Consider the following 26,485-nt stretch of genomic DNA (forward strand, 5'->3'; position numbering starts at 1 on the left):
TTTTTTTTTTTTTTAATTTCTCTACCCTCTTCTAATCCATTTGATGAGTGCATTCCTTCCTGCATAGTACATGTACCTCTCCCTCTCTTGGGAAGAGTGGTGACCTTGTGTTTAGTGTGCGCAACTCTGGATCAAGCGGTTCGGGTTTGAGCATTGGCTGAGGACATTGTGTCGTGTTCTTGGCCAAGCCACTTTACCCTCACAGTGCCTCTCTCCACCCAGGTGTATAAATGGGTACCGGCAAATTTAATGTTGGGGGTAAAGCTACAATTGACTTGCTGGCATCCGGGGGAGACGAGAGATTATTCTAGTTGCTTCATGCTACAGAAGCTGGAGAGAAGCACCAGCCTTATGAGCCACTTGGCTAGAATGCAGACTTAACCGTTTTTTTTTTTTTTCCAAGATATTATGAAACTGATAATTCTCATCATAAAATGATACAAAAATTTTCTTGTCTATTCAGGAGAACCTGTTTTGTTTTAAGTAGTAAATTCACACAGACGGAATCAATGACATGCTTGCATTGCATGATGTGAACATGGCATGTGTTGACTATAGGATAATTAAGACATTAATAAAACCTTTTAATTTACGATATTACCTGTATCACTATCACTGGATAATCTATGCCGCTTCAATGGAGAAGTTGCAGAAGTTCCTCTTTCAAAAGATCCTGCAAAGAAACATTGAAAGAACAGTTGATTTATATGTTTTCCCTAATTACATTCCATGAATCCTAAATAAACAAGACCTCTAAGAAAATGATGTTGTAATGTAATGATAACCCAGATATTGCAATGCTTTAACTAATGTCTTGTTTTGTCACAACTCTAAAGTAAGCAAAAAACCATACCATGAAGTTCAGCAATTATTTTGTCTCCCAAGGAAGTAAACATGCCTTTAGCATAAATCTCACCTTTGTCAGCTTGAGCTGATAACCTTTTTCGGTTTGGAGCCTGAGTATCACTAGGAGATGGTCTTATACTGTGTACTGAAGGTTGTACATGTATCCTGGAAGGACCTATAACATTACAATGTATATTAATCTGTCAGGGTTAAAACTTAACTTCAGTGCCTGGTGGCCAGCCGGGCCAGTATCCTTGACTACTTAGTCACACAGGATGAAATAAAATGGCACTGACATTTCTGTAGTTGCATTGACATGACTATACTGTACATCTTACGGCTTTTACCATGACTTTAACCAAAGAGAAAGAACTACAAAAGATGAATCTGCTCCCTCATCATAGACCTGCAATGCATGCAGAGAGCTTTATTATCTAGCTCTCTGCACGCATTGCAGGCCTATGATGAGGGAGCATATTATTATGTCTGGCTCTCAGAAATTGATTACTCATTAATAAATATCAATTTTGTCAACAAATGGACCAAAACCATAGCGTCCTCTGGGAAAACCAGCCACAGCCACCCTTTCATCCAACTTGTTTGAAATCTTTTGTTATTATTGTAATTTCTGTTGCCTTTCTGAACGATAATTGTGAAGAACAGCTTCCGAAACCAACTGTCGGTAAGCTGTCGGCCAACAGGTTACCGACAACCTATCGACAGGCTACCAACAGTTTGCTAAAACAAAAAGTTTGCTGTAAAATAGACAAGAACAGAGTATTATACTCGATTGCCAAAATGGTTTCAAAACACGAAACAATTAGCAATACAACTTGTCACAAACTTACTGATCGATGGTCGGCATAGAAAATGATAATTATTATAAATTATTCTTTAAAACTTAATTTTGTATCAAATTTGTTACTGTGTAACTAACAGTCAAGAACATCTTAAATTTAAACCGTATAAAGCAGATTTATTTCGAAAGTAAAAACAACAAGAAAAAAGCACATAACACCTTCTTGTACAAATTGCCCTGCAATGCAATTTGAACCCTGACATAATTTGAGGCAGAATGGTACTTAGTCACCCTTCCCATTATGGTGGCAAAAATCACGTAAATACTCTCTGCAGTCTTGCTGCTAGTCCTAAGCAGCAAGCAATTTATTATACATCATGGGTGCAGTCTGGAGAAACAACATTGAGTTAAGTGTTTCGAGCTATCGACAACTTACCGACACGTTACTGACAGATCACCGACAGTTAGCCGACTGTTGGTCTGCCTTTTGGCCAAAACCTGTCGGCCGACAAATGGTCAGCAGTCGGTCGACAGATGGCTGACAGGTTGTTTCAGGAGCTGTTTTTCAGTTACCTTCTGAACATTTTCCTTATTACTGGATTTTGTGGTTGATGGCAGCTCACAAACAGAGAGAAATTTCCCCATTTTGTTGTTAACCGTCGTGGAAGCAATAGAGGTTAACCGTGATGCTCACGGCAAACAGCAAAAAGTTATCTCTGATTTTGTGGGGGTTTTTTTCCAATCCTTATTCATTAAATCACACAAAAATAGAAAAACATCTCCTACTATTCACCACAAATACAAATATTCTCTCTCAGCAGTACAAACAGTTAAAGACAGATGGCAAAAGGGAATTTGCTCTTTGCTGTAAACGTCACACAGACTGCAAGGTACTCTGGGAGAATCTAGAATCAGGTGGCCATAGAGAAATCACAATAGCATCTCAATATGGATGGATTGGTTTGGCTTGAAATTTTGTTTATGGACTTCCCTTGAAATTTTCCTCTAATGAACTAATCCTTCACTGAAGTCAGTGAAATTAGTGTTGGGGAAAAGAAAAGAAAGTTACATGTAGCTCAATTGAATTACTGGTTATTTTGTATCATAGTTGCATATCGGGCGACTGAACCTCAATTTAAGTCGCCCTAATAGGTTAAAAGTCGCCACTAGTGACCTGGCAACTGTCAAGTTTTAGCCCTGCTATGTTAAGGATCTCTTAATAAATGGATGAGTAGTTCATTTCTCTGCAAGTATGGTTTTGTGTATAATGATGGGAAACAAATCCCTCCACTTAAAATCTGCTCTGTTGACAGCTGTTTAGTAGGACACATCACTTTGATGTATTTGAATTATTGAATTTAAATATTCAGTCAAGCTATTTATTATGTTACCTTTATGACCACTGGTCGATAACCTTTGCTGTCTTTGAGCATGAGCACCACTAAGTGAGGGCCGTTTAACTCCTGTTGAAGTTTCTCTCTTGGAAGAGGCTGCAAGGAAACATTTACTTTAATACATGTACATTCAAATTTTGCATCATAACATTTAGTCTGGATATCCTCAAATGAAACAAGTTTGCTGTTTAGAAAAAACACCATCTTATAAAAATAGCCAACAATTATGGACTCCCACTAATAAATGTGCACAGTAACTGAACAATAAAGTACAAGTGAAGACATTGGCTCGTCATAAATTTGTAGATTTAAACCTGCACTCCAATTGGCAAAATTACTCACTATCTATTTAAACAATAGAGTGTTTCTGTCAAGGAACTATTGGCTGATACTTACCCCGCAGAACAGTTCTTAAAACAAATATTTGCCCGAGAAGCGAAGCTTCAAGGGCAAATATGCTAGTTTTAAGAGCATCAAATTTCCAAGGGGCAACCATCAGACCAATAGTTCTGAGACGTAAACACTCTATTGTCTTTATTGTTCACCACTAAATTTTCTTCTGCGCACCAGTTCAAAAATCATATTGAATTTTTCAACTTTTCTGGATGAAAGCTGTGAAAGCCAAATGTAAAATTTAAAAAAGAAAATGAACAAAAACCCTTTTAATACAATTTCAATTGTTTACTTTCTATAAGTCCACTTGTTTACAGAAATATTTTCATGGATGAGTACTATCCATCTGGGTATTTTCCTTGGAAGGGCACCATGAGCTGATAGTGTCTCTCCGCAGATGAACACTATCGTGTCACATGATCAATTTAAACCAATAAGAATCGGAGAAAATTTAGTGGTGAACTATAATGCGTGATAGATAGTCAGTAGTATAGTAGACACTTCTGAAACTAAATGGAGGCAGATTCCTTTCCTTTGTTTTAGTTCGGTCCAATTTTGTTGAGTTTTCAGATACCTCTCATGTATGTTTTACTGTGAAACTCACAAAACCATGAACACCAAAATGTTTGATACGGAATTTGTTATTGTGAAGCGAGGAAAAAGCCAATTAGACGCAAAAAACTAAACTGCAAACAGCAATGGTAATTTGGTTTGTGGTTTTGAGGTTTGCTCGGGTGTCCTGATTTTCATTATGATTGGTCAATACACACAGTTTTTTGACTCACACAGTAATTAATAGTTTTGACCAGCTTTTATAATTAATTTTATAATAATTATTGTAAAACATAAATTCAGGGATGGAAAAAGGAAATACAGACTAATAGGTTAATTTTGAAAAGCATTCCCTGGCACTCCTTTCAGTTTTGGCTGGCAAATTTTATTTCCATCACTTGCTGAAATTATGAAAATTACACAGTCAAGCATTAAAAGAACGTTACCTTTGTGAACACCAGCCAATAATCTTGGTTGCTTTGTAACCTGAGCACTACTCAGAGATGACCTTTCAACTTTTGCTGAAGTTTTCCTCTTGGAAGAACCTGATTAAAATGAAAAATTTATTTTCAACTATTAAAAAAGTATTATTATATAAAAACCAATGAAATATCAGGTGAACTTTAGCATGAAAACATGATATCTTCACACATGAAAATAACATGTTATCTTCACACGTGAAAAGATCAGTTGCTATGGTTACCTAATTAATGGTGCCTTTTGCAGCGAAAGTGAAATGGGTTGATATTTCATTGATGTTGATATAATAAATAGAGCATGACATGGCCACTTGGAGACGTGAAATTTCTCTTCTTGTGTTGAAATATTATTCGACACTTGAAGAGAAATTTTGTATCTCCCTGTGGCCAAGTAATACCCTCTATTTATTATTTAATACATTTGCACATGTGACTAATTGACTGCTAAAATTTAGTCTTGTCATGCACAACAGATTTGTTCCCACAAATTATTTAATTAAGAGGCCACTCAATTGGTTGTTAAAGGAAAACAGTGAAAACAAATTAAAGTGAAAGTTCAATAATAATAAAATTATTTTATTAACCACCCTCACCCTAAGCTTGATGGTTAACAAGGTAAACCAGGTAGTGACAAAAGGACACAGAAAATAATTTATTTCACCCAAAGCCATCAAGTACAGGATGCTCGTATCGGTCAGAATCAAGGAATCAAGTCCACAGCTTTTTCAAGTTCTCCCAGACTTTCACGAGTGTTTCTATAGATGGTTTTCACTGTCACGCAACGAAAAAATAAATCGAAAACTATTCAGTGGATAAAGTCAAGAAATTTTGATATTATAGGTGACAGGTAAAGGAGAAACTTCTCCAATTTTTGGGTCTCTGCGTTTTCCCAAACTTCAGATATTCGTCGAAATGTTTTGCGCAAATTTACAGAGCTCAGTATGGAGCCGCCATGTTGGTGGAGTTCTTTGCTCCACCAACATGGTGGCCGGAAAATAGTGCAAACATCTGGAACTTACTTTGGCTATCTAGGTGACTGATTATCTGAACTGAACCAACAAACATTTACATAAGCACTTTTCCTAACACTTTAACTCCTAAAAAGGCTAAAAATCATTAGATAAGTGTATATTTCTCCACAAACGCGATCGGAGTGGTATGTCACGCACCGACATAACTCTGAACTTCAAACGGCACTGGTTTCTAAACCAAGCACACTATTGAGCTTAAAAGTTGTAAACAGATTTAAGTTTAGATCCCCTTATGCCTTATGAGGATAAAAATTTTCATGGCTCTTTGGTTTTGGATTTTGGAATTTGATGACGTCACGTGAAAATGATCTATAACTTGATAGAAACACAGAGAACATGTTTTATATTTCTTTAGAAAATTCCACGACGGAAAAACGAAAAACAGCTTGTTTACTTTGACCACGCCATCATTACCTCAACTGCTCGTGCTAGTTCTGTATTTTTATTGAGATACAGTAACACAATTTTAAACCAATCAGCGTGTGTACTTTCTTTGGGCTATTTTCTAAATAAATAATATGTATCAAATCATTGTCCCTACTTACCCTGAGTGTGACTTTTGCAAATACTGGGATCATCACAAGCTGGAGTAGCTGCCACAAAGGGCAACTGACTGCATCTTACTGATGAAGGTGGCAAGCCATGGCTGAATGAGCCTTCCACTGGAGAAAGATAGCATTAACCCAAATTAAAACTCTAACCCAATTTAAGTATTGGAGGGTAGGTACATTAAAGGTAGCGTCAGAGGAGAGCAGTAATCTCCTCAGCAGTAAGGACGTCACCACGGGAACCAAGCCACAGCCCACCTCCAAGCAACCTGTCAACACAACACTGAGGAACCAGCGTGTTGAATGAATACCTCCCAAATAATGTGGGAGGGAGGGAAACTAAGCAAGCAAGCTAGCTAACAAGCAATGTAAACAAAGCACATGGAAGTGCCCCTGCAAACCTCCCTTGAACCCCACACATAATATTACAGAAGCTGCAGCATTGGCTTAGTTTTCACCTTGCCTACATTCCATTGAGATTCACATGAAGAATTACCACAAACAACACATTGATCTGTTTTCATGTTTAAGCACTATTAACCACAATAGACTTAACACAATAGCTATGCCAGTGTGATTGCTCATTAAATAATTTCATTATCACAACCCTTTGACTTGTCTAGATATTTTTGACAAATATACAGGGGGATGCTACCATAACCCCGAGAAGAAATAAAGTTACGTGTACCTTTTGGTCCCCTCCACAGCAAAATCCATAATGATTTTATTACCTACAGCTATGTGGACATGATTTCAAAGTAGTTATGAAAACAGAGCTTTGCATCATAATTACATATGAGTGAAAACTATCATATTTTGGCAAATGTATCAAGATTAAAAATTTTGTCTTGTACATGTAGATTGCAAGGAGATCCTATCCCCATTTTTTTCATTTCTCCACTTATCTCCAAAAATTAGTGAAAGCCCTGGTTCAAGTGGCCCCACTGTAATATAATGTTTCATGTAGTTTCCTTACAACAAAATTCTTTGGCCAAGTTATCAAGACCCACTCTCTCATGACACAAAGCGTGGTAGAGGTCAATGTAAGGTGTAGCCAAAGTTTTTGTATTTATCCAGCGACGTAACATCTGATATGGTTTATCTCTTTCATTAGTCTGTATATCGTCTAGTACATCCTGAAGAATGCCAAGTTGAAGTCCCACATTATTCCACTTTCTACCAATCTTTCCAGCCAGCTCATTTAGTTCACGGTCACTAGGTTTGCCTTCTTTAAAAGCAACTATATGTGAAAGAGGAGAAGCTTGCAGTTAACCAGTGATGCAGTGTTGTTACACATATAAGTGATAAAAACATCATCTATCCTTTCAGTGAAACAAATTTATTCCTGACACTTAATGCTGTTCACTACCATGCATCAAACAAGCTTCAGGGTTCATTGTAAATTGCTGTCAGCAAAATTAAATTTTCCACTCATTTTGATCCTTTTTGCACACCATTTTTTCCTTTTAGTCACTTTCATGGTGTGAGAAGTGAAATTATACTTTTAGAACAGGAATTTAGGCTTGCCACCTACGCAGGTTTCACTTAAAAACTAAAAACATTAAAGGTTGTTACAACAAGAAAAAACTTCCAGAAATTAACTTTGTTTCCAATTGCAGGTCCAAAGAAACTTGACAGCAGATTTCCATATTTTGTATGAACCCTGAAGCTTTTGTTTGTTTTTATTTACTGTTTGCATTGCCATGTTGATTTTCAAATTAACCATCTAATGATGACAAAAACAGAGTCAGTATAACACATTGGTAGCCCAGGCTATGCAGATCACAACTTACAATTTAACCTCCTGGTACAATTTATATATATCCTGATGAATAATTGGTGGACTTCTACAAGTCTTTTAAGATATTTATGAATTAAAAGTAATTAAGATGTTCAGCTTACTGTAATGGGTTCAAAATCCAATCTATGGTTCAAAAATACCTAATAAACACTTTGGCTCTTGGATTGAGTTTCATGGTTTCTTACCGTTCTGAAATGTTCTGCATTTCCAATTGATGTTTCATGAATCCTTTATCCCTGGTATTAGCAATGGTTGTTTTTTATCTTAAGCTCCCCCAACCCTCGATACCTAGTCACTGCAATTAAATGAAGTATTTCATCTGAAGTGGGAATGTACACACCTGTTTCTTCAACATCATAAGTTACTGCTGCAGTAGTTATGGTTTCTTTGGTTCCTTCCTTGGATCTTGCCACATTTGCTGGATCCAATGTCCCAGTCTGTGAGTGGTGTCCTTTCTGTTTGACACTTTCACATTCAACACTTAACCCAAGAGAATCTGTCGAGAAATATTCCTTTGTTAAACTCACAATACAAAAGAATGGAGAGGAATGTATAGAAAACAGAAAAACAACAAACTTGTATATATAACCTATTAGGCTTTGCACCATTTGCTAGACTTTTTAGGCGACAGACTCTTTCTGTATCATGTTTCAAACTTTTTCATTCTACAATTCTCTTTGTTGTAGCTTTCTATAAAAGCAAATTGAAGTCTCAAATATGTGTTACATCAGAAATTAAATTAGAACTATTGGATGTTAATAAAGAAGAGGGCATGACTATCAAGGTGACAACAATCCTTACTAGTTTCTGTATTGAACATAATAATGTCCTTTGTACTGCTAGGTAAGTTTATAATTTAGCTTTCTGCTAAGTTTTCACTAGCACCATATACTTGTTTAATACATATTTAAGGGCATTTAACCATACTGTCATAGAGATGCAACCTGCACAGTAAAGCAAGAGAATAAGAGCTTCACTTAGAGATTGATAGGCAATTTAACATAACGCTTACCAAAACTGATTTTCTGCATTGTTTCAACAAGAGAATAACACTGCTTTTGCCAGCTGTACTTCACACCATACTTTTCTCTAAGCATCTCACACTCCTCAAGTCGTACATCAATGTCTTTTTCTCGAACAGCACTGATTGCTTTTGCCCAGTCTTTAGGCTCTTCAGAAACCACTATCCAGTTTGAGCCAGTAGCCACTTTCTTGAAAGCTTCTCCAAGTCCTGAGTTACCACTTACAAGTACAGGCAGGCCTGCAGATAAGGCTTCAAGAGCAGTCAGTCCAAAGCCCTCAGTCCTTGATGGCATTATGGCAAGATCCACTTCACACAATAACTTGGCCAGCGCTTCTCTGCTTTCATCAAAGCAACGAACAGTCAACTGAGCAGGAGATATACCATAATCTAGGAACTTCTCTGTTACTTCCCTTTCCTTTCCACTTGGCGCTCCAACAAACATGAGATGGCAGGACATATCGTTCAATTCAGCAATTGCTTTAGCGGCAATGTCATATCCCTTAAGCTCAAAATCTTCACTATCACCATGCCCAAACACTAACACAACAAAATTGTTTCTTTCTTCTGTGGCTTGCTTTACTTCAGAAAATTCAGTGGAAATGCCTGGTATGAGAGTGATGACTTCTTTTTGAGAAGGATGAAGAGAACTGGAAATAGCATCTGCAAGCCTGAGTCCAACTGCTACCACCTGATCAGCCATGTTACAGAGTTTTACCTCTGTTTGAAGCTTGTCCTCACCTTTGGAAATGGCATCTGCATAAGTTTTGTACATTCCAAGTTCTTCAGGAGCAGTGTGGACAATCTGAATCCACTTACACTGACGGTTTTGCCTTTTTATGAATGGTATTTGTCGACCAAGAGGTACTCCATGTCCCATAACAAAGTCCATGGCATGGTATTCTGGAACAGAGCCCAACCAAAGAACTGGCTCCAAACCTGGCAGTTCTTCTGCTTCAACAAGCTGAACATTGAGACCAGCTGCAATTGTTTTCTCTTCTTCACTACACTGAGGGAGATAAACACTAACTTCCACATTAGGGTGTTTAGCCAACTGTATAGCAAGTTCTCTGCTGATGGTTGACAAGCCTCCTTTTGTTGACTTCCATTCACTACTTAACAAAGTAACATTCAAGGTTCTGTTGGAGGCTGAGGTAGGAGTTTCTTCTTCCAGGCCTTCCTGTGATGTAGAGGCTACACTGCCAAAGGCAGACTCCTAAAAACAAAAGACAGGGAAAAATTGATGCAGCTGCAACAGTGAGTTCAAAACCTGGCCTGAATCTGTCTCTTTTGGACTTGCCTAGCAGATGTTTTTCCTTACTTAAAGACCCAGCATTGACCATAATGCTTTTTGCATACATGTCCAGGACTGAAACTTGGCGGTTGCCAGGTTGCCAGTGGCAACTTTAAACACAGCTGGGCAACTAAAAGTTGGGGTTGAATTGCCCAACAAGTGACTATGATACAAAGTATAAATTCAGCCTGACGCATTGTGATTGCAAGTACAAACTTGAAATAAAAGTAAAATAACATGCAGTTTACTTGGACTACTTTGCTTTTCTTTTCCTTAGATCTTTCTTTCCTTATCCTTAGACCCTTCATCAGGTCTAAGGATAATGATGTCTTTGTTTTTTTTTAGTTTCTTCAGTATTTTAAGTTTCTTTAGGTCATGTATTTAGTGAAGTGGTTGCCAAATGCTGGATTTCACGTCTTACTTCATTGGCTTTGCTCTTGTCTGCAGGCTGTCTTTTAAGATATTGGTGCTCAACAAGTTCAAACTTTGTGAAAATGTGACTTTTGTTTAGATGCAGTGGTTTAATGGAAGTTCTCCTTCAGACAATTTGTAAGATGAAATGTTGAGAACTGTATCTTTGTGAGTGCTTGAGGAACAGAAGAAATCCTTGTTGGCTTTTCGCTCAGCATTGTTTTGTGTGACTTTATTGAGGATGGACCGTGTCAATGATGTTCAACACCTTATCAAAAGAAACCAAGATAATGCCATTTGATCTGCCCTGATGCCCTGATCAGACCCATGGTGGTATGAGAATATATACAGTGAGATATTGATCATAGACCTAACAATTAATTTTTGTGAGCTATACCTTGTTGTTTCGTTGTCATCTTTAGATTTTTCTGCGTGACTGAAACCCATCACTTTAATGTCTAATTTAATTAAACGCAAAAAGGTTGCGTGCACCAAGGGCTTGGACATTAGCAAAATAAAATGCTAAAAACAGCCTGTCACATATAGCTACAAATGCTTCAGTATTCCCTAACAAAAGAGAACGTATCTGTGTAGTACAAAACTCTGACAAGATGTGGGGCTGAAGAAAAGAACAAAAACACTTTGCAGAGTTGTAGTTATAAGTGCCTATGGAGGAGACAATAGGTCTAAAAGGAGGAACAGTTGACCTAGAATCTTTGACTTTATGCAATTTAGGTAAACCATATAGCCTAGCTGGGTGACAACTGGTGGGATAAATATCCCAGTATGTTCCAGACCATTTTTCTTAATCTTATGTTAAACCACAATCATGCCTTCATTGAAAGTTTTATGGTGCATTTGATCTGCATCGAGCAAAACAAAACGGTTAGAGAATACACGAGGAGATGTGACAACGTTAAAAACATTTATGAAGTTATTGGTGATCCTTGTCCAAGACAATAATTGAAGGCTTTCATGCAAAAAGGGCGTATAGAGCATTTTGGGCCGATTTTTATCTTTTGCAGGATCGAGCTAATTTTTGGCAGACTGACTTATTTTGACATTAAAAGCATCGTTGCGTAATTGTTTTTAGTGATATGCGCTTCGTTTTCAAGAAATAACGTATGCAAAAAACTCAGTTTTCCGAGTGGCATCTTTTGGAGCGAATCCTTCCAAGGTGGATTTTGACACGGCGGAAACTTAAACGGTTACTTTTAGCAGCTTCGACAGCACGGTTTTTTAAAATAGATGTTTTGATTTTTGAAAGAAGTAGAGAAATAGACCGAAAAAAAAAATTGACCAACCTCGTATCGAACCGGTGTCACAAGAAAACAAACTAGCATCCAGCCAGTTCAGCACCTTATTCGCTTGTGCTAACAAAGCGACAGTAAGAGAATTGCGGAATTATATGAATAATAAAACTAGCAGCAAATACCATGCTTCGGTGACCTCATCATTTAGCAAAACAAAGGTTTCTTTTGTTTTTCGCTCAACAAAAGATCTCTAAAAGATACGCTTGGAAAACTGAGTTTTTATAAATCAGTCCAAAATGCTATATACGCCCTTTTTGCACGAAAGCCTTCAATTAATTATAAAGAAAGTACTGCTTCTTGTCCAATCACCAAGGCAAGGAATAATTCTCATTTTCATTCCTATTTTTTGTCATTCTTCATTTTTCCAGCCAATATCTGTTATTTTTTCTTTCTTTGTCTTTGTTACCTTTTAAGAGATCTTAAAAATCAAGAAAAATGTATCCAATGTAGATTCATAATATTAATACCACAAAGACAGCACTGCGTCTCATCTGCTCAACAAACTTAAGCTCTATTTGTCGGGGTTCTACTTGGCTGGGTGACCAAATATGAATACCTTCTGCTGTAATAGCTTCTTTCTTCTTCCCTCATTTTTTCCTTTTCTTGGTTTTTTTTTTTTCTTTCCTTTGCAACGCAATATTAGTGACTGCAGAAATCCCAGCCTTGTATAATGTCTTTTCTTCTATTTATCAACTATTTGTTCGTATCAATTCACCATGTCCCTATTTATGTGTATTTCTTTACAATACCGTATGAGCAATAGTGAAACACCTCACTTGAATTCTCCTCAATTCTCATGTCTGCTGATCGTCTAAAATTTTAAATCACGGCTTGAATCATTGGGAAATTCATACAGCTCATCAATTTTGTGATTTTCAATAACTTTTTTCTTGGCAATCGAGCATGGCTAAACCTTATAAGTGGACACCTTCAGGAAATGAGCTATTTATGATAATTACCTTCTCTATATGAAAACATTCATGCAAAAATGTATTCAATACATGTAGATCATTTCTGTGGTAAGATGTTGAGTACTTGTGTCAGAAATTCAAAGAATAACTAACGTCTATTTGGAAAGGACTCCTTTATGTGATGCGCTTTTGTGATGCGCTTTTGAATATTTTATAGAAAAGGCGCAATACAAATAATAAATGTTATTGTTATTGTTATTGAAAAGGTCGGGTCATTGTCTTGGGTACAAATCAAGGATTCTGGTCTCAATTAGGGTGTTGATAACGAAATGTCACCATCCTTAGCTGTCAAGTATCCTTTAGGGTGACTCCCTATAGTTTTATGATCCCATATGCACTGAGGACGAAAGCTCAAGTAATCTGCATATGCTAGAGGATGACGTCAGTGTTTTTTGATTTTAATGACGTCAACATGAGCACAAAAAGCAAAACTGTCATGTGAATTTTCTTACATTCCCTTTGGTGAAATTTCGTAAAATTTGACAGACTGGTAGTAAGTATTTTACTTTAGTCAGGGCTTGCTCTTCAGGGAAATCTATAAGACCAGTTTTTTGGCAGCGGTAAAAGACAAAAATTTGCAAAAATCGAAATACCTGCCTTTGAAACCCCACTTTTTTTCATGTTTAAAATTCATATCCTGCAGGATGCGAGATGCTGTGAAATTTTTGGTAGATTTCACCAAAGGAATTTCAAGAAAATCACAAATAAAGCCTTAAAAAAGTAAAAAAACACATTTGTTTGAGCATTTATAATTCAGGACTAAAACCCGTAATTTTAACAGAGATGATAGTATAATACTATTTAACACATTGCTTATTACATGTAATAAGTTTGAGAGGACTGGGAGTAAAAATGAAAGCAAAAACAGCATTCAAAACATAGCACTTGCGCATGCAACGACATCAACGATTACCCTATGGAGCCACCTTCAGGTGCACTTGAAGAAATAATAATAAAAGAAACACTCTCATTTAGTTCTATTTTTAGGCTTGATCTCCACTGATCTCTCGAGAATGCAAGTTGGGTCTACAAGTGCACGTGGGATCCTTTCTTGAACAGTGGCTAGTAATTGAACCTATTCCGTTTTAAGTGGTATCTTTTAAGGGTCTAATGAAGCTCGAGCAGCACCCATATTAGTCTCGTTTACGAGTTAAATTCAAATTTTCCGACGAGCATTCCTGCAGATGTTTTGATATGGGAGTTCCCCCGAGTTCAAAATGTCTAACAAGAAGTGACGGAGTGAAGGAGTGATGGAGTGAAATCGTTCCCCACTACAACTTGGAAAATAATATTTTCCAAGTTAAAAAAAAAAAAAAAAAAGAATCTGTACGAAACTTGTATTTCCAAAATCAATGGCACCAAACCCAGTCAGTTTATTGCCGGATTGTACCTGTCTTTCAAAGCCAAAATTGATTAACCCGCAAGTTGCCTGAACCATATCTATCTCCCTATCTTCACAGGAATCTTTCATTCAGAACGCAAAGATTGGTTACACAGTAATGTCTTACACAGGAATGTTTCGAACTCTCCTATTAACTTGTGTCCACATGACTTTAAGTCATGAGCCAAAAAATGAGGAATAATGAATATGGGCAGGGATCCAACAGAAATTACGAAAAAAAAACGAGATCACAAACATTTCAAAACAGTTGGATGAAAGGGAGACTGTGGCTGGTTTTCGAAGAAGATGCAATGTTTTGTTCTATTTGCAAGGAAGCATCAGCTGTGGACATTTTACTGAGTAATCAACCTCTATGCACATTAATTTTTTGAGTTCTTTTACCATTAAAATCTGTTAAAAGTACATTACTGTAAATATAGTGGAAATCCAGGGCCGCTTAATTTTGACCTGGGCAACTAAGAAAGCAAGGAAACTGGCCCGGTTGGCCACCAAGTACTTAAGTTAATTTTCACTCCTGCATGTCTGTTATTGTTTTGGTTGACATGACAGCAAGGTGTACGTGTTTTCCAATGGTCACAGCACGTAATGCATACTGGCCAAAACTGGGTCTTTAAACAATTCATCCAGTTTTCTTTTAGGCCTTGACAGTTAGCATGCATACCCATGTATATGTGTGTCTTTGGGTCATTGTTTTTAGTATTGGTGACCCAAGAACAAACTTGTATATTTTTCCACTGCCCACGTCAAACTCAAATTCAAACAGTTCCAACAGTCACATACCTGTGTTTTTCACCAAGATACAGTAATGTGCATGTATTCAAGATGCATTAATTGTGACATCTTGATGATCCAAAGTTTGCACAACATGTAGAATACGGTAACATTCAGAACATAGTAAAAGTAGGATTTTACATCACATAAAGTTACCTTTGATAGCCTTGACATCACAGGAAGCCTTTAATCTTGAAAACTGATGCTAAAGAGAAAAGCAGAAATAATGTGAGTTAATTTCACAATAGTGAAACCAGCAAAATGAGATGTAAACCATCCATTTAGTAGGCACTCATCGTGGTTTATTGCAAATCTGGCAATCTGATTGGTCCTCTCATCATTTTCTACACACTAATAGACAATGATTACACCTGAACATGGAAGTTACCCTTGAAAAGAAATAATTCTTTACTTTTTACTGCCCCAGTAAAGTGGACATTTTCTAATAAGAATCTTGAATGACCAAAATTAAAACTCACCAAGTCTTGTTACAAACACCTTTTAACATCTTAAAACCAGACATTATTGCTTGAACTCACTCACTGACTGAACCTTTAAAAAAATGGAATACCAACAGGAGAAGAAAAATTAAACAAGAGGACTTGTTTGTATGCCTTGCGTTACAACTATGTTTTACACATATCATAAAAGTGCTGGAAGTAATACATGTATATTACTGAATACAGTCATGTAAATTTGTTACAAACAACTGGTGCTTTTATCAGATTAATGAAGGGCTGTGATGTTTTGAATAAGTCCTGACAATGTAGCGCATGAATATCATGCTTTTGTTGACAAACTGAGGAAACTTTCCAGAAACCAAGCTCTGCATGAAAACAGGGTCTGAAATTGCGCTTTCCTGGTAGCCAATGCAACTAAAAATTTTGCACTGGCGACCAGAATTTCACAGCTGGTCGCCAGCGGGCGATTAACTATTTCAAGCCACGATAATTACACAAAGCTAGATTTTCAGCCAAATTGATTAAAATAAGATTCAAAGCTGCCCGCCAATTGGTCACTTACTTTTTACCTTTCTGCTGCTTTTGAAGTACAAAACCGATTTTCCTGTTATTATAACTCTACCACAACGTTTCACGGCTACGATCAGTGCGAAGCTTCGCTGCCATGTTTTTCCAGTGGTTTCCCATAATATACGTATTGCGGGCGCAGAAGACCACATGCATTCTTTCGCCATGAATATTTATTCAGGTGATGTGGTGTCCAAAGATGTCCTGAACTCTTTCCATAATTTATTACACAGTGGAGACGCAACATCCGCAAAGAAATTAGTGGAAGATTTCGATATTCAACATGACGATCCATCGATCGTCTTAACAGAACGCGAAAGGAAAGATCGTTTTGCACATAGAGCAAAGAACCAAACGGCAGTTTTCAGTCGGGTACGTTTCTTCTCCAAAAGGTACAGACAAGAGAAGGTATAGTATTGACTCAAAACATTTGGCAGTCGCATGAAACTGCGTATATGGCTGGCATTCGATTCGTTCGTCATGGTTTTTCAGTGGTAGGTGTATAAATAATCAGCGTGTTTGTATTTAATCTTATCGTAATGGAAGAATCGCCATCATTGCGGCACCAAACGCGTTCTCCTCGTTCCGATTCTTAAAGGAAAAATTGGCGAGCGGAATTTTCCATCTGGTGACCAAAAATTTTGGTTTGTGTTTCGCTGCGAAGGAAAATTTTATTGAGACTTCTTGGTGACCAAATTTTTCCATATGGCAACTGGTGCCTGCCTAAAAAAGTTAATTTTGGACCCTGGAAAACCCAGCTGTCTCCTTTGGAAAATTGTGCCTCTGGAACCTCCCCTCTCTCTGGATTTCCAGTGATTTTTCTAAGGAAGGGGAGAGCTGGGAAAGTATAGACACATGTATTTTCTGAAACTAGACATAAAAAATTACCTTCTTTAAACTGGGTAATTATAGTGACAAGCACTTCAAAATGCGTTTTTTTTAATGCTGAAAATGAAAAGTCCATACATTTCAGGACTGCTGTATGGACATCAGTGGTAGCTTTCTAGTGAAGAAAACACTAGCGCACTGAAAACACTTTATATGTATGAGACAGCAACGAATTATGTATTCAATATTATCAACACAAAAAAATTGACATTTCAGCTAAACTTGTTACAGCGGTGCTACACAGTTTCTAATCTTATTGGAAAAAGTATAGTTGTTTATTTCCAGACTCGTGAAAAGCAAAAGAGAATGTATTATGAAACTGTGATGATGCATGGAATGCAAATGAACAAAATTTTAAAAATAACATTTACTGACAAGTTAGTGACTTGATTTTGCATATTTATCAGTTTAGTGGATCTTAGATGATGCATGAAAATGCAAATTAACAGAACTTGAAAAATAACATCATGACAAGTCTGTAACTCAATTTTGCATATTTAATCGTTTAATGGATCAGAGCTGTAACAGTTAGTTTTTACAATTTTACTTCAATGCATTTTATGATTATCAGAAAAGCAAAACAATATGAATTTTGTGTAGAATCTGACAACTACATACTAGCAATCTCTCTGAACTGGTCTCAAAAAGATGACGTGGCCATCATCAAAAAGACTAGTGATCCAGAAACTATCCATAGCCTCCCCACCCTCCACATGCAAGGATTATTGGTTAGAACCCCTCCCCTCTAGAAATTCCGGGTTAGCTTCATACTTTCCTTACAAAGTTTTGGCTTTTGAGATCACCCACCTCCTCAGAATTTCCAATAACCTTCCACAGGATGGCTATGAATATTTTCTGGAACTCCACACTCCAGAACCAGGGAGTGGCTGTGATCTAGTTATAATCTACACTGTACTTCTGTCTCCATTGAAAGGTTTTCAAGTCTACATCTTTACCATCTATCGAGAAAGCTAGCCAACATATTCACAAACTTGGCAAATACATACTCTGTTCTAGACAAACAATAATGAACTCTAAGATTGGTCATCAAGTGTCCTAATACTACACAGAGACAGCCAAAAAGCATGACGTCATATTAACGCATAAATTCAAGGGGCTTTCAAGTTGGAAGGGCATTAACAATGAAGAACTAGAATTTTGTGACTTGCGAAATTAACTGAATCAGATCAAGCCCTATAAACCGATTGCAAATATGGCGACGATGGCACCAAAGCGAGGCTATTCGGTAGCAACTGTTGCTAAGGGCCGATCTCGTTTGTTTTCAAATACTAGTTTCCCGTCTATTAGAGTTTCTTAAGGCCGATTCCCAGTGTTTCTCTCTTCTGAGTTGAGAAATTTGAAAAAAATGCGATCAAAGTAAGGCAATTCTTTACTTTCAAAGAGTTTACAGTTTAGAAATTACGCATTGAATCCTGTTTTGTCGTGCTAGTGGCAAACGCTCGATTTTGTTGAAACGGTTGCGTACAGAATACGTTCAGAATATAAACACAAGTGTTATTTTTCAATTCTTTGCATTCGAGGCTTCATTAAAGCTTTAAAGTTGAAAACCGTGTTCTTCAATATCTAAAATTTGGGCTGAATAAGTGTCATTAAGTTTTTTCCAGCGTTAGAACATGCCTGATAACTGTTCCGTGCCACTGTGTTGTAAGAGTGGATATCGAGTAAGGCCGGACGGAGAAGAGATCACATACCACAGCCTTCCAATGACTGATCCAGAAAGGCTTAAGGTATTTTTTCGATCTCTATTGATTTGATACACTTGCTGTTACATAAATTGTGGTAATTTTGTTTCACTTGTCTTATTTCATAGACTTGGCTTGTAAAGATTAAACGAGACGTATCCACAACATTCCAGATCACGAAGCGAACTAAGATCTGCTCGTTGCATTTCAAACCAACTGATTTTCGGAAAGGCTTAACAGGTCGCCGAGTTTTAAAACATGATGCTGTTCCCTCAAGTTTTCAATGGTCTGCACCATCTCCTAAGAGGAAATCACCACGTAAGCGGTCACAACCTCCATCTTCATCGGCTGAAATGCCATCCTTTAGTAGCGTGAGTGAAGCAGACAGCGATACTTCCACTCTGGATGAAATCGACAATTTACGCACGCACATTGCAAAGTTAGAACAACAAGTCAATTCACTTGAGCTCGAAAATAAACAACTTTTGAAGAACGTTGACGAACTTCTCGAAAGCCAGTTTGGCATAGCACGATTTAAAGAGTCGGACTCTGATATCAATTTTTACACGGGATTTCCTAATTTCCAAACCCTTCTGGCTTGCTACAATTTTTTAAACCCAGGTGAGAATGGTTCTAACATTGTTTATGTTAACAGTGCGAAGGAGGACCTAGAGTTTTCATCATCAATTAATGCAGATGGCTTTTTGGGAAATAAACCCAGCCCACGTCGAAAACTCAGTACCCTGGACGAATTCTTCCTGGTGCTTGCGAGAATGAGACTTGGGTTATTTGAACTTGATTTAGCCCACAGATTCAGGATACATGTTTCTACAGTAAACAGGATTTGTATTTCCTGGATCAATTTTTTGTACTTAAAATTTGGCTTCCTTAACATCTGGCCAAACAGAGAGGCAATAGATAAAGCAATGCCTCAGTCTTCAGGGATAAGTATCCAAAGACAAGGATCATTACTGATGGAACAGAGATCAAACGTCAGACCCCTTCTTCCCTAGTTTTACACAGTGAAACCTATTCTTCGTACAAGAGCCATACAACATTTAAAAGTCTGATTGGCATCGCACCCAGTGGCCACATAACATTTATTTCCCAACTCTATGCAGGAAGTATTTCAGACAGGGAGCTCACAGTAAGGTCAGGGTTACTCAACTTGCCTTTTGATCAAGGTGATGTGGTGATGGCTGACAAGGGGTTTACCATTTCTGACCTGCTTGAACCTATTGGTGTTGGCCTGAATATCCCCCCATTTCTTGGTTTGCGAAGTCAACAGACCCCTTCAGAAGTTATTGCCACTCAAGAAATAGCTTCAGAAAGAATTCATGTGGAAAGAGCTATAAACAAAGTGAAAAACTTTCACATTTTTAATCAAGTCATTCCATTGTCTTTAGCTGGTAGTCTAAATCAAATGTGGACTGTTTGTGCCATGCTTACCAACATGCAAAATCCCATTATTACTTAGCCATCACTTTTAACATTAGTATATACCACACAAGTGAATAGTGCTTTTCACGTATGCTGATTGGTTCAAAGTGGTGATTAACAAAGTACTATATACCTCTGAGCAACTAAAGAGAAACAAACTGTCTTTGCATGTCGCTGTGTTTACCAAAAGTGATGTTTTGGTCTAGTAGTTATTCAACTTGTGTGATATACACTAAAGCACTGGTTATTCACCTCAGTCAGTGAATGTGGTAGATATTTACCTTGCTGCTTTGTAGCTTGGTAAATATCCACCACTGTTCACCTCCACTTCAGTAAATAATTGTTAATTAACAAAACTATTTTGAGTAACGACAAAAAGAAAACTGGAAAAAAACCTTGTAAATTATGTTAATGTGTGATTTCAGAAAATACAAATACCCACTCCGTTGATTTTAGGGAAGTCAGTTGGCAGGGGTGGTGAGAGGGAGGAAAAGGCTCAAAAGCCAAAATATTTTATTTTTCAAGTGAAAGTGACAATTCCAGAGAATTCAGGGCAAGGGGTTTCACCCAAAAAGCCTTCTATGGGGAGGTATCATGTTTTCTGGAACAACACAATAAATAATTGGTGGCTTATTACAGTGCAATTACTAGGTTTCATGTAAAAAGTTTAACATGATAATTTCTACTTAATTTCCACTGATACTACTTGATGTTGCAAAGCGCTTAAAAAAGAACTGTTCTAATTTTAACAACATGGCAGCAAAAAACTCAGCATCAAAATAGATACGTTCGATGACCATTCCCTGAAAGGTGTAGGTGACAAAGTCACACCACTTTGCCCCTGTTATCCCCATCTGCCCTTGGACCTGACAGTAGTATTTGTGGTTTTCCTTTAAAACCGGGAAATCATCTTTCATTTCCAAATGAAATTGATCATCACCAGCAAATGCTGTCTCGGGTGTGACATTTCTATGTTTGTAGGGACATTTAATTTCAAGGATCCCATATGGGTTGTCCTCTGTCACATCAATAACTTTTGCATCTGGTGAGCAACCAAGGAATGGAAAAGCAGGGTTTACCACAAATCCCGATGGAAACGTTTTTACAGGATGCCCACTGTGCTTTAGATAGTTCTCATATTGCTCTAGGGCTTTACTTTCATACTCAATCCTGTGTTTCAAGGGTTCAGGTAAATTCCTCGAGTTGCTAGAGGTATTTCCATCCCCAACAAGGCCCTTGAGAAAAGCATTACTGACAGATTTTGGACTTAAAATGTCTCCAAATGTCGAAGCTGTCAATCTCAGTCTCCTTTCACTCCACCATCGACTGTTATTTCGCTGTGACTGTGTTTCAGATTCAAGTGAATTAGCATCCTGTTCACTGATTCTTAGAGAATCATAAAATTGCTGATGTTCTGAAGTGCATTGTGACAATAAACAGGGGAAGATATAAAGATACTGGGAATGAACGATAATTTGTGATAGGTACAGTGTTGCTGTTACATTGCTTAGACAAATCAACATTGCATGTAACTTTGAAATTTCCTTCAGTGGGTGCCATTTGATAGCTAAGATATCCTCCCAAGGGTGCAGGCCCAGCTCTAGTGGGTACACTTTTACCCCCAGTATTCATGTACAAACTAAGCCCAAAGTTCTTGTTGATGTTTTGCAAATGGGCTTTGAAACTTTCAATCTCTGTCACTTGGGGCTGCCTTAACTGCAGGATACAATGAACAGACAATACCAGGTAAGGACTGTACAGAAGTGCTTCCTGACGCTGTTGTGCCTAGTTTGGGTTTTTTAAAGACCATATTCATCAATGGTTCTGATGAGATGCTCTTTCCTCTAGGCTTGTGCCACTGCTGGGGAAGGGAGGTGCACACCAAATCATCTGGGACTGATTTAGTTTTAGTCAAGTAATAGTGCGAAACAAGATACATTAGGCCTACCGCATGATTACAAAAGCCAAGAGATCCAGCCACACAGGTGCACGATGATGCCAGGACATCAAAAGGTTGTTCAGTAGAAATTGCTAACTTGATTTTATGTGGGGATTCACTTTTCCGAAGGCTTCGATAGCAACGGGCCCTGAAGTAAAAGGTTTTGCTTTCTCTGTGGTGCTTGACTAAAACATTATGGAGATACCCTTCAATAAAAAAATTGACACCACGCTCAAACGATTTCATGACCATGTAGTCAGGGGAATGCTGAATATTTTTACCAGAGTTTCTAATATACTTGACAATAGAATTGAAAATGAAGGGGGGAAGGTCGTTCAGCATTTTGTCCATATCGTTCTCTTGGGGACAGAACCGAAATTTTTCTTCGTTCTCTCTGACAAGATCCGAATCACTCTTGCTGATTTGAAAAGGTGAAACAGCTTTCGCTTGATCGCCATTATCGTTTTCCCGATCGCCTGTTGCCACGGCAGGGGAATTTTTTAAGACTTCTTTTACTCTACAAAAGGAAGTGAATGAAGGACGCTTAACTTAAACTAGTCATCAGACGGACAGAGACAATGAAATGAACGTAAAATAAATGAGTTGAAAATTTATTGATTATCAACAGTCTCAATAATGCTTACTTTGCGACTAGCTGTGCCTTCAATTTTAATCCTTTGAGGCTCACATTTCTGCTGCGAAGAAGCTCTTTAAGTTTGTTTACATGTAAGTTCTCCACTGGTCTCTCCATGCTTATTTAGGAAACAAAAAACATACAGTAAAAGTCAATGAGGCATTTCAATAAACATCGCCATTGTGTTGTCGCCGCAAACTCAAATATGCATAACAATACAAATGCAAACGCTGCTTTTATAATAGCACTGACCTTTATAACTCCTCTCAGATGTAACTTGGTAATATTTCTTCGCATATCTCTTTCAGAATGGGACTTTCTTTCCGTGTAGAAGCTGTAAAGATTTCTAAAACGTTTATAAATCGACTCGCCTTTGCAAAGAAAACACATAGTTGAGCAACGGTTACTACCGAAAAGCCTCGCTTTGGTGCGATTGTCGCCATATTTGCAATCGGAGTATTCGTCTGTGATTCTTTCGAGTGTTCATATAAGTAACGCAAAAATTAAAAAGAACAAGCGTCACTTAACAACTACATAGAGGAATGCATGCAAATAAGCTTAAACAAACTATGATCCTGTTGTCTGACACTAGCGATCAAACAAGCAGTAAGCGCTGAGATCGCCATTGCACAGGCTAGTTAATCTCAAGATACCATTGTCACACATCTAAAATGATTGATAAAGATCTTAATACTAATCTGGAAACTTCAAGCAGACGCTAGAGAGTAAAACTAACGAAAACTCTGTGAACGCTTACCTTCAATTCCTTGATCGATCGACGAGCAGACACAAACGCACGAGGCAACCCTCTTCACAACTAAACAAACGTTCTTCGCCGCTAAATTGATGGGCAGGCTACATGGTGACGCGTTTGGTGAAAAGATGAAATCACCCCATGATTGAAGACTACCATTAAAACCGAAATCAACCTCAAATAAAGCGCCTTCCCCAAATTACAGAAGACGAGCAAGTCAAGGCTGAACTTTCTGCTTTGGTGGGCTTTCCCAGAATTCCGCGGACAGCTTTCGGTTTGGATATCGCTTTCTCTTATTGGTCAATCACTAACCAGGGGCGGGGAGAACACTCTGCGCGCCTGGCACTTTTTGTGGATCTGACTTGTTGGATTTGTTAGACTGGATTATGGACTACAGCAAAAGGACTGTAGCCTTTATTAGACTGTTCACAGCCTTCTATTTTCTCGTATTTTTATTTGATTTTACCCCCGGATAGAATCGTGAGACAACTGGACGCCAGCGCAAAACGGATGACTTGACTGGGTAGGGGTTAGGGACCGCTACTAACGCTTTTGGTGTTAACATTGGACATAAAATCTGTCATCCCGTGCTTGCGACAAGTGCGACCCTTTTGTCGCGACCAGATATAACTATGTCCGAAGGACCTAAAGATAAAAAAAGCCAATGTGCTGCCTCTTTTTACCAAAGATGTCTACAGCTTCTCTATTGTTCTTGCACGTTTAGCTCGCAAACCCCACCCCCCACCCCCGCGTGCTTCGTGCTCGCTTCGCTCACTTTTTCTTTCACGTGCGTAAATAGAGAGGCCGTGAACAGTCGAAGACTTTCTGCGAACTCGACTGCAGTCTTGGACAGGAGTCTCTTACTTTCAAACATTTCCACGCTTTTATCCGACTGAAAGGTTTACAAGAGACACGGGTGCTTACCATTTGTCAGAATGAACCGGTTGGGATGACTGTTGAATAATGGTAAGGGTTTTCCCGGAATCGCCAACCAAACCAAACGAGATGGCGCTTACCACATGCATTTACAATTCCATTTCCCGTAATTGCTTTCGGTCGATGAGAAATTGGAAACAGGAAAATGTTGCAAATAACGAGGAAATTTCCCCCGTTCCGCTCTGAATGGAATGAAAATAACCACTTCTGGAGGTAGTCTATGATTTCTGAACAGATTTTCCGGATTTTTTGGCTAAATAGCAAGCACCCTTGATAAACGCGAGGGGCGTGTCCCTTCTGTATGCCGTAAGATTATTATACTAGTCTACTTCACAGCCACTCCGATGTCACCCAATGCTCCCCAACCCCTCGCGTGGGGACAAGGAGCTTTGTGTAACTTCGCCCGAGAGGCTGCGGAAACTAGAAAGTTACGTGTCTAACTCAGGTATTGGAACTCGAGTTATAAGCACTTTTCACTTTCACGAGGGACACGAGGAGCGCGCGGAGAACTCAAGGAGCGTGTTGCATCAGTCTTCCCATATCACGTGGGTTACGAGTCTGACGCTAACAGCGCGCACACCCTCCCCCCCGGGGGGAACTTCATTATGGGAAGGTCTGGATGCTCGGCATCTCGCTCTTATTTTCGTCAGATTGGTCTCCTTTTAGGGTTTAATTCAAATTTTCCGACGAGCATCCACAATACCCCCCGGGGGAACTTCAATATGAAAAGGTCTGGATGCTCGACATCTCGCTCTTATTTTCGTCAGATTGGTCTCCTTTAGGGGTTTAATTCAAATTTTCCCGACGAGCATCCACAATACCCCCCTGGGGGAACTGCAATAAGAAAATGTCTGGATGCTCGTCACCTCGCTCTTATTTCCGTCTGATTGGTCTCCTTTAGGGCTTTAATTCAAATTTTCCCGACGAGCATCCCCGACCTTTTCATACGGTGGTCCCCTTCCCCCGGGGGGAAATCCTGCAAAAAAGTCTGGATAATAACTACCGTGGGTTGACTTAATTTTGTCTACCGCAACTAGAAATATTGATAAATTGTGATTATATAACGTGCATTCTGATTGGTCATGTATATCTGAACACGGTTATCACTGGATTTTGTTAGCTTCATTTGGAGCAATGGCCGTCTGAAACAGGCTCGAGACAAAGTTTGGGACAATTTGAAATTACTTGGGAATTGAAAGATTAACTGAACCTTCCGTGAAAAGCAACAGCATCCAGAAATGGTCATTTAAACAAAAAAATGATTTTATTAAAATACATTTAACATATTTCCATCTGATTTCTCTTTGAACAGTTCCAAGTACTTCTTATTTAAAGTCTCTTTGTACTTGCTACTTCATGTCAATGTTCCTCAAGTCTCTCGTTCTGACACAAAACAATTAAAAACTCTTGACAGAAAAATGTCCAAGCATCACATTTAAGAAAACATTGCTAAAGAGCAATGAAGCACACTAGGTGTCTGCTAGTATTACAATGATTAAGATAATACAATAGACCATTTCCATATATTAAAATTCAGCCTAAAACAATAGACCTCAGTACGAGGCTCTGGGGAATAACTACAGAGTTCGTGGGGTTTACTCCCTAGAGCACGAGGTCTATTGTGTTAGCCTAAATTTTAATATATCGAGATGAGTCTATTCATCTGGGTTTGTTCCTCAATATCAAAACAGCTCAGCAACATTGAGGAGTGGATCAGCTAATGTTTAGTTGAAACAATTTTCTTCCTGTTTTGCTGTATCAAAAACATTTATTTTCTTCATAGCTAAGTTACCTAGCAAAGGTAATTAGTATGGTGCTCAATCTTCCTTGGGCTGACTTTCTTGATATCACATGACATTATAATATTAACAGTGACAGGATCACAACTTGGCCAATACATTCCAATAACATTCAATTAAGGTGCCAGGCTGAACACAGTTTTTGATACCTGTGTTTCATTCACCTTTTTCTCTAAAACCCTTGATCTTTCGGTCGCCAAAAATGGCAGCGAGCAAGTTAACAACACAAACTTTGGATTTTTGATGGTTAAGCTGACGTGGTTGCCGTTGCCATGCCAACATGAATAAAAATAAAAAGGCCTTTAAAATTGGTTTTATTTGTAGAAAATCTAGTCATT

The 26,485-nt window shown here is 38.2% G+C and overlaps 1 protein-coding gene and 2 pseudogenes across 3 annotated transcripts in view; all 3 read right to left on the minus strand.

The window, feature by feature from the left end:
* Positions 1-26,485, minus strand: part of LOC110048580 (uncharacterized) — a 121,916-nt gene that overhangs the window by 32,330 nt on the left and 63,101 nt on the right. The gene's annotated exons all lie outside the window — the stretch shown is intronic.
* Positions 1-26,485, minus strand: part of LOC110054212 (uncharacterized) — a 46,646-nt pseudogene that overhangs the window by 8,077 nt on the left and 12,084 nt on the right. Inside the window, exons 3-12 of the transcript XR_016206518.1 lie at positions 15,506-15,578; positions 15,183-15,231; positions 8,856-10,080; positions 8,184-8,339; positions 7,019-7,282; positions 6,040-6,156; positions 4,431-4,529; positions 3,037-3,135; positions 917-1,021; positions 602-673 (exon numbers count right to left, since the gene is read on the minus strand). The product of XR_016206518.1 is annotated as an uncharacterized LOC110054212 (transcript). The remainder of the gene's footprint in view (positions 1-601; positions 674-916; positions 1,022-3,036; positions 3,136-4,430; positions 4,530-6,039; positions 6,157-7,018; positions 7,283-8,183; positions 8,340-8,855; positions 10,081-15,182; positions 15,232-15,505; positions 15,579-26,485) is intronic.
* Positions 20,007-23,406, minus strand: LOC149113641 (uncharacterized; annotated as a pseudogene). Its single transcript, XR_016206522.1, has 3 exons — positions 22,911-23,406; positions 22,669-22,776; positions 20,007-22,541 (listed from the first exon to the last, which is right to left on the minus strand). The product of XR_016206522.1 is annotated as an uncharacterized LOC149113641 (transcript).

Source organism: Orbicella faveolata, unplaced genomic scaffold, assembly GCF_042242905.1.
Source record: "Orbicella faveolata isolate gen_17 unplaced genomic scaffold, um_ofav_v1 contig_14, whole genome shotgun sequence".
Classification (NCBI taxonomy): Eukaryota; Metazoa; Cnidaria; class Anthozoa; order Scleractinia; family Merulinidae; genus Orbicella; species Orbicella faveolata.